The sequence below is a fragment of the Carcharodon carcharias genome, chromosome 11 (assembly GCF_017639515.1).
Source record: "Carcharodon carcharias isolate sCarCar2 chromosome 11, sCarCar2.pri, whole genome shotgun sequence".
In the NCBI taxonomy this organism is placed as follows: Eukaryota; Metazoa; Chordata; class Chondrichthyes; order Lamniformes; family Lamnidae; genus Carcharodon; species Carcharodon carcharias.
This window is the reverse complement of record NC_054477.1, coordinates 113,331,150-113,344,195: the sequence shown is the minus strand read 5'-3', so window position 1 is coordinate 113,344,195 and position 13,046 is coordinate 113,331,150.

The following is a 13,046-nucleotide window of genomic DNA, read 5'->3' as shown; positions in this document are numbered from 1 at the left end:
AAATCACCCAGGCCTGACACGATATTCCCTCGGACGTTGAGGGAGACTAGTGTAGAAATTGCAGGGGCCCTGGTAGAAATATTTAAAATGTCCTTAGCCACGGGTGAGGTGCCGAAGGATTGGAGGGTAGCTCATGTTGTTCCGTTGTTTAAAAAAGACTCCAAAAGTAAACCAGATAACTACAGGCCAGTGAGCCTGACGTCAGTAGTAGGTAAATTATTGGAAGGTGTTCTGAGAGATCGGATATATAATTATTTGGACAGCCAAGGGCTGATTAAGGATAGTCAGCATGGCTTTGTGCGTGGTACGTCGTGTTTAACAAACCTTGTAGAGTTTTCCGAGGAGGTTACCAAGAAAGTAGATGAAGGAAAGGCTGTGAATGTTGTCTACATGGACTTTAGTAAAGCCTTTGACAAGGTCCCACATGGGAGGTTAGTTCAGAAGGTTCAGACACTTGGTATCCATGGAGAGGTTGTAAACTGGATTCGAAATTGGCTGTGTGGGAGAAGACAGAGAGTGGTAGTGGATGGTTGCTTCTCAGACTGGAGGTCCGTGACTAGTGGTGTGCCTCAGGGATCTGTGCTGGGATCATTGTTGTTTGTTGTCTATAATCATGTTTGGATGATAATGTGGTGAATTGGATCAGCAAGTTTGCTGATGACACTAAGATTAGAGGTGTTGTGGCCAGCGAGGAAGGCTTTCAAAGCTTGCAGAGGGATCTGGACCAACTGGAAAAATGGGCCAGAAAATGGCAGATGGAATTTAATACGGAAAAGTGTGAGGTGTTACATTTTGGAAGGCCAAACCAAGGTAGGACATACACAGTAAATGGGAGGGTACTGAGGAGTGCGGAGGAACAAAAGGATCTGGGAGTTCAGATACATAATTTCCTGAAATTGGAGTCACAGGTAGACAGGGTTGTAAAGAAAGCTTTTGGCATACTGGCCTTCATAAATCAAAGTATTGAGTATAGGAGTTGGGATGTTATGGTGAGGTTCTATAAGACATTGGTGAGGCCAACTTTGGAGTATTGTGTGCAATTCTGGTCGCCTAACTACAGGAAGGATATCAGTCAGATTGAGAGAGTGCAGAGAAGATTTACTAGGCTGTTGCTGGGTCTTAAGGAGTTGAGTTACAGGGAAAGATTAAACAGGTTAGGACTTTATTCCTTGGAGAGTAGAAGCATGAGGGGAGATTTGATAGAAGTTTACAAAATTATGAGGGGTATAGACAGAGTAACTGTGAGTAGGCTCTTTCCACATAGATTAGGAAAGATAAACACGAGAGGACATGGCTTTAAGGTGAAAGGGGAAAGGTTTAGGGGGAACATTAGGGGGAACTTCTTCACTCAGAGAGTGGTGAGAGTGTGGAACGAGCTACCATCTGATGTGGTAAATGCGGGCTCACTCTTAAGTTTTAAGAATAAATTGGATAGATACATGGATGGGAGAGGTCTGGAGGGTGATGGACTAGGTGCAGGTCAATGGGACTAGCGGAATAATATTGTGGCACAGACTAGAAGGGCCGAATGGCCTGTTTTCTGTGCTGTAGTGTTCTATGGTTCTATGGTTCTAAAAATACGCCTCCATTTTCAGTGACGAGCTAGGAAGGATTCATGAGCTACAACCCAAAATCCAAGTGGACCATAACACAACCCCCAGATTTATCAGAACAAGGCCAGTCCCTTATGCTCTACGGGACAAGGTTGAGACCGAGATAAACAGGTTGGAAAAATTGGGTATCTTACAACGGGTGCAATTTTCCAAGTGGGTAGCACCCATAGTACCCATGCTAACGCCAGACCGAAGTGCTTGTTTATGCGGTGACCATAAGCTAACTATAAACAGAGTGGCCAAACTTGATAGACATCAGATACCGAAGATTGACAAACTATATTCAAAATTGGCAGGGGGCATCACATGTTCAAAACTCAACAAGAGCCAGGCCTACCAGAAGGTAGAGTTGGAAGAAGGCTCTAGGGAATTCAATGAACAAGGATTGTATCAATATGTTCAACTACCCTTTGGGGTCGGCGTGTGCTGTTTTCCAGCATATCATGGAAAATCTGCTTCAGGCACTTCCCCATGTCGTTCTTAGTCACTGGAAGAACTGGCGAAGAACACCACTAATTTGGGGGAAGTGCCAAAATGCTTCTCACAAGCAGAGGTGCACTTGAAATGAGAAAAATGTCAAGCCAAAGCCAAAGAGTAAGTTTACTGGATCATAAGGTCAATGAGCATCCTGTGGAAGAAAAGATCAAGGCTATTCGCGAGGCACCTGCACCGAGCAACACTACAGAACTAAAGGCCTTCTTAGGCATGATAAACTATCATGGGCAATTTCTCCTGAATCTACCAATCGTACTGGCTCCATTATACTCATTGCTTAAGAAAAATCATAAATGGATTTGGCAATCTCCGCACCAGGGTGCGTTTCTAAAGGTAAAGCAGTGTTAAGATCATCGGCACTGCAAGTCTTTTTGACCCAAAGAAAGAATTGATTTTAACTTGAAATGCATCCCCTTATTGAATAGGGGCTGTACTTTCACATCAGATGGTAGATGGCTCCGAACATTGGTTATACATCTCACACGCTCAGTGCTGCAGAGTGACGATATTCTTAAATTGAGAAGGAGGGTTTGTCTGTTGTTTTTGGTGTTCAGAAATTCCATCAATATCTCCATGGTCGCCATTTTCACATTATATCCGACCACAAGCCTCTGCTGGAATTATTTGGAGAGGATGAGGTGATACTCCCCCCCCATTGCATCTCCTCGCATCCAGAGGTGGGCACCTATATTGGCTGCTTACGAACACACTTTTATTCACCAATCGAGAAGCAGGATTGCACATGCTGACGCATTGAGCCACCTCCCCTGCCAGATAACACTGTAAACCTTCCAATCCCTCAGAACTTGTCTTGGTACTAAATTTTTTGGATTCCTCCCCTGTCCAGGCCAAACAAATCCATGAGTGGACAAGCCGATGTCCACTTTTATCTCACGTCCGGGTCTTGAATGGATGGTCAGGAGAGCCGAAGTCTGATGACGTGAAACCCTATTTCAATCACAGATATGAGCTCACCTGCCAGGACTAGATATTGCTCTGTGGAGCAAGGGTTATTGTGCCCCGAGAGGGAAAAGGTCATTACTGGCATAATTATATGGCGCCCACTTTGGCATTAGTAGGAGGAAGATGCTCACGTGCAGCTACTTATGGTGGTCAATAATGGTCGCAGACATTGAAATCCTAGTCAAAAGTTGTCTTCAATGCCAGCAGGTACAAAAGCAACCCCCCTGAACTCCATTGCACCTCTGGGAATGGTCAGGGTTGCCATGGGTGCACCTCCACGAGAAAAATTGCAGGTCCCTTCTTGGGCACAATGTTCCTTTTACTAAGAGATGCCCACTGCAAGTGGATGGATGTCTATGAAGTCCGGTCACCCACATCTGCTGCCACCACAGACCCGTTTGCAACAGAGTTTTGCAGTGCACAAGTTACCAGAGGTGCTCGTGTCAGATAACGGGGCTGCATTTACCAGTGGGTAGTTCCACAGGTTTACAACCCTAAATGGAATTACTCAAAATCTCACCTTATAACCCCGCCTCTAATGGTTTGGTTTTAAGTTTGGGATGAAAAAGCTGGACCGGGATTCCATCAGCACCAGATTGTCACGGTTCCTGGTCGCATACCAGACCACTGCCATTACCCTTGCTGAATTAATAATGAAGAGACGTCTCCACATCTGTCCAATTCTTATCAAGCTGAATTTAGGGGGAAGGTGGGAGAGAAGCCAAAAGGCCCTGGAGGCTAGACATGATGGCCGTAATCATGATTGAAATTTCATGGCGGGAGACACAGTTCTCGTGAAGAACTTTGGAGATGGGGCCCAATTGGCTATTAGGTGAAGTGAGTGCCGTGACAGGACCTCTCTCCTATAATGTGTTGGTAAATGACTAAATAATTAGACGACATGTAGAACATCTCTGGAGAAGAGAGACAGTCCCACAAGAAGGAATGACTTCATCATTTGCATTTAAGTCTGTAGTGTAAGTGAAAGAAATGTCACACGATTTGGAAGTCTTAGTGGGGCCTGTTGGACCTGAGAGGGCCGAAGACACAAACTTCCCCACTTCCACTGAAAAGCCTGGTGGACAGTTGACCCCTGAGGAGGAGTTCTCGGAAAAAATAGCTGAGGCTTTTGAGCTACGATGCTCGACACATCTGAGGAAGCCTCAGATGACTTATAAATAGTTATTCATGTAAATAATTGGGATGTTGTGATGCTTGTCAATTATACTCTTAAGTAAAGGGGGAGGGTTGTGGTAAAGTGGAGTGTTATGTACCTTTAAGAGAATGTAGTTAGTTGACCATGTGACTGTATTGATCAATCGTGACACAGCGCAGTCTTCTTGGGTAGCTGTAAGTCGAGAGCTGGAGGTGATTGAGGAAGCACACATGGTGTTAATGCTCTGTTCTTAGTTCCAATAAACTACCAGTATCTATTCAGTTAACCAGTCTCTCTGCCTGGATTGTTTCACACACCAACTAATGTCTTAATATCAAGGGTGCAGCTAGCGTTTGCCGGACAAAATAAACCTAATAACCAAAAACATAAAAATAAGCAAACACTTTTACATCTTGGATCAAAACTTCAATCTTATTATAAAGAACATGGCCAGAATTTTCTCATTGGCGTGCAGGGGTGGGCTCTACATGCCAATGCATAAAATGATGCATGGTGATGTCAGGCAAGCATCCTGATGTCACCGCACACCATCGTGATGTTTCGGTGGGTGGTCGCGTGATGGTCTCCAATGCGCACCTGCCATTAATTAACGGGCCACTTAAGGCCCTTGTGCCAGTATTTGACGCCGATTTTTCGGGGCCCTGCGATCTTCGGATCGTCACACGGGCACAACGAGCAGGCGGGTAGACCACATGTTTATAAACCTCATCCACGGGTGAGATAAGAGGAGTGAGTGGGGTCACAAGTGTTATTTGTCAGACATTTAACATTTAAACTTACTGCTATTTGCCTGAGTGAGCAGGAAAACTCTTCACAGCTGCTTGGGCAGGAGTAAGAGGCTTTAGGGCAGGACTCTGGAGTGCACATTATTTTTGGGGCCTTGCTGATTTCAGGAAGCCTTCCCTTACCCGAGGAATGGGAGTTGTGCTCTCCACTGGAGGCACTTTCTCTCAGGAGGAAGAGAAGGCCAGAAGGGGGAGGAGGCCAGGAGTCCATATTCAGCCTCTAGGGGAGCCACCTTTGGGAGGAGAGGTGCAGGCACAAGGGGCGCATGGCTAACAGGAAGTCCAAGGCAGAAGGGACCGCACAAAACGCCACTATCTTGCTGTCAGGTTTTGCAGGCAGCAAAGCAGCTACCTCAATATGTCTGGGGTTCAGTGCCAAAGGAGGCTCCGTCTCTCAAGGGAGACAGTGACTTCCATCTGTCAGATGATAGGCCCTGAGATCTGCGCCAACTGTGTAGGTGGGCACCTCACGCAAATTGGGTGTTGAAGCTCACGGCTACCCTCGACATCTATGCCTCCAGCTCTTTCCAGGGGTTAGTGGGTGATCTTTGCGGAATCTCCCAGTCCGCTGTCCACAGTTGTGTCAAGCAGGTGACAGATACTCTGTTCAGGTATGAATTGACTTTCATCCATTACCGCTGGGATGATGCCAGCCAGGAGGAGCGAGCCAGAAGCTTTGCAGCGATTGCTGGCTTCCCCCACGTCCAGGGTGCAATTTACTGCACACATCAAGGTGCCAGTGGGTGAGCCCAGTGCCTTCGTCAACAGGAAGGGCTTCTACTCCTTGACCATGCAGATAGTGTGTGATCACAGAATGCAGATTCTACAAGTATGTGCAAGGTACCCAGGCAGCTCCCATGAAGCCTACATCCTCAGACACTCCCAGGTGATGAGGCTCTTCAGCGCTCTAGCCTGACTGGATGGATGGATGGCTGCTGGGTGACAAGGGCTATCCCCTCAAAAGGTGGCTCATTAAGCCTCTCCACTATCCAAGAACAGAAGCTGAGCAGCAGTACCACAGGAACCATGCCTCCACAAGGTCTGTGGTAGAGAGAACCATCGGTCTTCTCAATATGTGCTTCCGATGCCTAGAAAGTTCAGGGGGTGCACTCCAATACCCCCTTAGATCGTGTGTCGCTGATAGTGGTTCCATGCTGCACTCTCCACAATCTGGCACTGGAAAGGGGGGACACAGTGGAGGAAGAAGATGTAGACGCAGATGCTCTGGCTGCACATGATAAGTCCAGTAGTGAGTCCGAGGATGAGCGTGCTCTGGAGAATGCTGACCCGGGCATACTCCAGGGAGGCAGGGACACCTGGAAGGCTTTAATCCAGTGAACCTTCAGCTAGCACACAACAGATGGACCTCCAACACAAGCCAGGGCTGCAAGCTCCATACTCGATACCTGAGCGCAACATCTGCCTGGTTAGGAACATTAACCATGTGCCTTGTCAATAAAGTTCGATGACAAATAAGTCACTCATAACATCAAGGGTTCCTGTACACATGCACAAGTAAGGAATCACCCTGAGCTTTGTTCACATGTCAAAATTTGATGAATTAACAAAACGAAGCAGAAAATAAACTGGATGCATCACACCAACTTGTCATCAACTAAAAGTGGGACAGCATAAAACCACCAGTGAGAAGCCTGTGGTGTGCCTAAGGTGCCTTAAGTTTACCTTTTGGGTGCTACACCTAGGTGCTCCCCCTTCAGTGGCACTGGCATGTGAGACAACCTGCTGACTCTGCTGTCCTGTTGGCCTCGTTGGTCTTGACGGCCATCCTCTGGCCCATGGAGCCTGTGCTGGCCCCACCTGGGAGGGAGCAACCAGTTCCACGGCTGGCATTTCCCCAGTCGCTGCAGCCTCATCAGATCCCACGGTCACTGGCAGAGGGGTGGAGGAGCTGCTGCCCTCAACTTGATTGCCCTGGGAGGTGCCTGCAGAGACGACAGGCAGCTGCTGTGCCGACATGATGCCACTTCGGACTTCCCTGCTCACCATTGATGGATGGGCACCGAGCTGGGATAATGGGTGTCCAATCCATCTCGCACACTGACACTAACCAGCTGAGGTCAATGCCACTGTGAGAGCTTGCAGGTCTGGGTGCATCCCCAGGAAGCCCTGATTGTTCTCCTGGAGGAGCCTCTCCAAAGGAATCGCCACTCTCTCCATGGAGGAAACATGGCACTCAGCCCTGACGCTCATTGCATCAGTGATGCTCCACAAGGGCTTCTGCAGCATAGGCACCATTGGCTCATGTGTCTCCGCCAGATCATCCCGCATACCCTGCTGGGCTTCCAGCATCTGCTGCCTCACGGATGGCTCCAGAGGCACATCATCAGCCACCGATCAAGAATATGCCTGATCCCCAGCAGTCCTCTGACTGCGGGCGCCATGGCCACTCTCTGACTCTGCCCCCATCTCAAGCAAGTGAGGTGCCCTCACCGCTGTGCCCCAGGACACTAGCCGACAATCTAATTTCCACTGAGGTGCTCGTATCTGCGCTAGTGCCTGCCTGGCAAAGATGGTGCGACGCTGGTGAGTCCAATTTTTCAGGGCCCTCGGGTGTGAAAGGTAGACCCTCTGCCTCCTCCTCCCGGCCCTGCTCCGGTGATGCTGAAAGGAAGAACAAGGACATTTGATTAGTTCAAGTTGAGACACAATGCACTCATCCTTCCATAATCAATGGTCAACCCATGTTGGGACACACACGGTGGCTTCATGGCAATCTTACCTCCCCCTGCACCCCAGCCTCACCGCCACCAGTGGACCTGGGTGCATGGTGCCTCCTGCTCTTACCTGATGATTATGGCCAACTGGGCTTGGACTCCGCTAGTCTGCATTCACTCGGCGGCATTGTATGCAATCTTCTCCTGAAAAAGAGAGAAGAGCATTGATCAGTCCACCCTGTACCTGGATTGCCATTGCATACCTGCCACCCCCACCTGAGTGGGACATTGCAGGCTCCAGTGAATCAGAAAATTCTCCCCCATATTTATTGTTTAATGTTTCATGGGGTGGATGAGGCATATTCAACAATGCAGAAGTTTCACATATAATTGAAAAACATGTTTTTTTTTAAATAAAATGGACTAAAAATAAGAAAAATGAACAAATTTCGATAAATAAGTTTGACACGCATCAATGCCTAATGGCATCATCTGTAATGCGAGGGCAATCACAATTTATATATAGCCTACTTTTGGCTGACTTTTATACTGGAATTTTAAGCATATCCCAGTCAATTTCTCCCTGAACTTTTAAGCTACCCAACTGGACCTGTAGGCAATTATATGAATATAAAGGTAATAGCCTCACACATACCTGAGTGTACACTATGCCCACAGCAAAGATGTTGAAGCGCCACCCAAGATAATAACTCAATCTGGAGATAATTTTATGAATTTCAAGCTTAAAGAAAGCATTTTACCTGAAAAAATTCTCCCCTGATTTAAAAACTGAATGATGAAAAAATTGCACTTAGAGAAGATTTTGAGCTTTGACAGAAAGTGTATGGTGTATCATCATGAATGAATAGGAATGTTGATTAATAAATGAAGATGCCAAAAACATTTCTCCATTTTAAAGTTTGTAATGACGAAATTAAACAATAATATGTTTGGATGTATTTGGTTGATCCAGTTCTTAACTTGCTCTCTACCTTTATTTGGATTCACCAAACAATTTACATTCCTTTTCCATCCCTCATTTCATGAGCTAAAGCCTGATCTTGTGCTTAGATTTCAATGACCATCTCATTCTGAATCAATGTCCACTGTTGCTTGCTTAAACTTCCTCCTGTGTGCAATTAACTCCAATGGGGGTAATATTTTTGCCATAAAAAGTAACAACTAACCAGCAGACTGAAAGAACCACATGCTAGCCAGATGCTTCCAATTATTCAAGTGTTAGTGAGCAGATGTACACCAAGCAGAGCCCTCAACTAACGTGGCTATTGCAATGTTTGTTGTCAGCCTTGGTTCAGTCGTAGCATTCTTGCCTCTTAGTCAGGAGTTTGTGAGTTCAAGTTCCACTCTACAGGTTTGAGCACATCATCTGGGCTGACACTTCAGCATAGAACTGATAGAATAGTGCACTGTTGGAGAGGCTATCTTTTGGACATTAAGCTGAGGCCATGTCTGCTCTTTAAGGTGGATCCCATAGCACTATTCAAAGAGTTGGGGAGTTCTCCACAGTGTCCTCTCAATATTTATCTTTCAACCAACATCACTGAAACAGATTATTTCACTATCATCCCATTACTTTTTGTGCAGCCTTACTGTGAGCAAATTAACTGCCATGTTTTCTGCATTACATTGTGATGACATTTCAAAATACTTCATTGATTGGAAAGCGCTTTGAAATGCCCTGATTATAAAAGGCTTCTTACCAGCATCTGGCTCTTCCCTTCCTGCTTCTCCTCTCAAGCATGTTGAGTACTGTTGAAAATTCCTCTATGGTGTCTCACAAGTTCTTATGGAGTATTTATACATTTTGTTTATGTGACATATACCTGTACAACTTCTGTTGAATATTGGACAAAAACTAAAAAGGAACCAACTACTGTGTTATGAGTAGATGTTTCATTTGAATAGTGATCTTTTGTTCTGTTGCACTATGAAATAGCAGTTCAGAAGCCTACAAGCAGTTATTGTTGCAGCCCTTGTGCTGCTATAAGCCAGCATTTGTTATTGCAGCGGATGGAGTGTTGAAGTGTTTATGTGTGTTGGTTATTACAAATTTGCCTTGAGCAGAGATTTGTTTGATTCAGTTTAATGCAAGTGGTGTTTGTATTATAGGTCAGCTATGTTGTGTCAGTGAGTTATTTTAGTGTATTGTTAATGTTCCAAAAATGCTTATGGCAATCCTGCTGACGTGGCATTCTCTAATTACAGTTGACACTTGCTAATGGCAAGAATAACTACACATGCTTGATCTTGGTGAGCTACTTGTGGTTGATGGAAAAGTCATCTTATTTGAGTTAGTATTGGTGCATAGACTAAAGGCTATGACCTGTATGCACAAGCTAACAAGCACAAACTAAGTTTGTGTTGGGCCACATTAAACATTTAGTTTCCATGAGAATCATGTAAAATCATAAATTCAATGATTAGCCCTCAATAACAATAACAACCTACATTTGTCGAACAAATTTAATGTAGCAACATGTCTCAAGGTGCTTCATAATTGGGGAGCAGACCCAAATTTAATTAAGAAGGGAGCGTAGAGAGCAAATCAAAGATATGTTGATAAAAACAAAAAACTGCAGATGCTGGAAATCCAAAACAAAAACAGAAATACCTGGAAAAACTCAGCAGGTCTGGCAGCATCTGCGGAGAAGAACAAAACTGAAGTTTCGAGTCCTCATGACCCTTCAACAGAACTAAGTAGAAATAGGAAAGGGGTGAAATATAAACTGGTTGTGGGAGTGGTGCGGTATTGTTGGGACAAGCAAGCAGTGATAGGAGGAGCTAACCAAAAGATATCATAGACAAAAGAACAAAGAAGTGTTGAAGGTGGTGATATTATCTAAAAGAATGTGCTAATTAAGATTGGAGAGCAGGACGAGCAAGGTAGCTCTAGTGGGGGTGGGGTGAAATAAACCATGGGTGGAATACATTTAAAAATAATGCAAATAGGTGGGAAAAGAAAAATCTATATAAATTATTGGAAAAAAACAAAAGGGAAGGGGAAGAAACGGAAAGGGAGTGGGGATGGAGGAGGGAGTTCAAGACCTAAAGTTATTGAACTCAATATTCAGTCCGGAAGGCTGTAAAGTGCCTAGTCGGAAGATGAGGTACTGTTCCTCCAGTTTGCAATGAGCTTCACTGGAGCAATGCAGCAAGCCAATGACAGACATGTGGGCAAGAGAGCACGGTGGAGTGTTAAAAATGGCAAGTGACAGGGAGGTCTGGGTCATTCTTGCAGACAGACCAAAGGTGTTCTGTAAAGCGGTCGCCCAGTCTGCGTTTGGTCTCTCCAATGTAGAGGAAACCATATTGGGAGCAAGGAATGCAGTAGACTAAGTTGGGGGAAATGCAAGTGAAATGCTGCTTCACTTGAAAGGAGTGTTTGGGCCCTTGGACAATGAGCAGAGAGGACATGAAGGGGCAGGTGTTGCATATTTTGCGTTTGCATGGGGAGGTACTGTAGGTGGGAGTGATGGAGGAGTGGACCAGGGTGTCACGGAGGGAACGATCCCTACGGAATGCCACTGGGGGAGGGTGGGGGTGGGTGAAGGGAAGATGTGTTTGGTGGTGTCATTATGCTGGAGTTGATGGAAATGGCAGAGGATGATCCTTTGAATGCGGAGGTTGGTGGCGTAATAATTGAGGACAAGGGGCACCCTATAATGTCTCTGGGAGGGAGGAGAAGGCGTGAGGGCGGATGCGCGGGAGATGGACCGGACACGGTTGAGGGTCCTGTCAACTACTGTGGGTGGAAAACCTTGGTTAAGGAAGAAGGAGGACATGTCAGAGGAACTGTTTTTGAAGGTAGCATCATCAGAACAGGTGCGACAGAGGTCAAGGAACTGAGAGAATGGGATGGAGTCCTTACAGGAAGCGGGGTGTGAGGAGCTGTAGGCGAGGTATCAGTGGGAGTCAGTAGGCTTATAATGGATATTGGTGGACAGTCTATCACCAGAAATTGAGACAGAGAGGTCAAGGAAGAGAAGGGAAGTGTCAGAGATGGACCATGTGGAAATGATGGAGGGGTGGAGTTTGGAAGCAAAATTAATAAATTTTTCCAGGTCTTGATGAGAGCATGAAGCAGCAACGAAGTAATCATTGATTTACAGCAGAAATAGTTGTGGGAGGGGGCCGGAGTAGGACTGGAACAAGGAAGGTTCCACATACCCTGTAAAGAGACGGGCATAGCTGGGGCCCATGCAGGTACCTATAGCCACACCATTTATTTTGAGGAAGTCAGACGAGTTAAAGGAGAAATTGTTCAGTGTGAGAACAAGTTCAGCCAGACGGAGGACAGTAGTGGTGGATGGGGATTGTTCAGGTTTCAGACCGATCATGTCAGTCTGTTCCTGCCCCATGGAACTCATTTCTCGCCATCTTGACTCCCTTCTCTCTCCCCTTGTCCAGTCCCTTCCCACCTACATCCGTGATTCTTCTGACACCTTACGTCACATCAACAATTTCCAGTTCCCTGGCCCCAAACTCCTCTTCACCATGGACGTCCAATCCCTCTATACCTACATCCCCCAAGAGGATGGTCTGGCGGCTCTCAGCTTCTTCCTCGAACAGAGGCCCGAGCAATCTCCATCCACCACTACTCTCCTCCGTCTGGCTAAACTTGTTCTCATACTTAACAATTTCTCCTTTAACTCCTCTCACTTCCTCCAAATAAAGGTGTGGCTATGGGTACCCGCATGGGCCCCAGCTATGCCTGTCTCTTTATGGGGTATGTGGAACATTCCTTGTTCCAGTCCTACTCCGGCCCCCTTCCACAACTCTTTCTCCGGTACATCGATGATTATTTCGGTGCTGCTTCATGCTCTCGTCGGGAGCTTGGAAAAGTTATTAATTTTGCTTCCAATCTCCACCCCTCCATCATTTTCACATGGTCCATCTCTGCCACTTCCCTTCCCTTCCATGACCTCTTTGTCTCAATTTCTGGTGATAGACAGTCCATCAATATCCATTACAAGCCTATCGACTCCCACAGCTACCTTGCCTACAGCTCCTCACACCCCGCTTCCTGTAAGGACTCCATTCCATTCTCTCAGTTCCTTCGCCTCTGTCGCATCTGTTCTGATGATGGTACCTTCAAAAACAGTTCCTCTGACATGTCCTCCTTCTTCCTTAACCAAGGTTTTCCACCCACAGTAGTTGACAGGGCCCTCAACTGTGTCTGGCCTATCCCCGCGCAGCCGCCCTCATGTCTTCTCTTCCCTCCCAGAGACATTATAGGGTGCCCCTTGTCCTCACTTATCACCCCACCAGCCTCTGCATTGAAAGGATCATCCTCCGCTATTTCCACCAACTCCAGCAT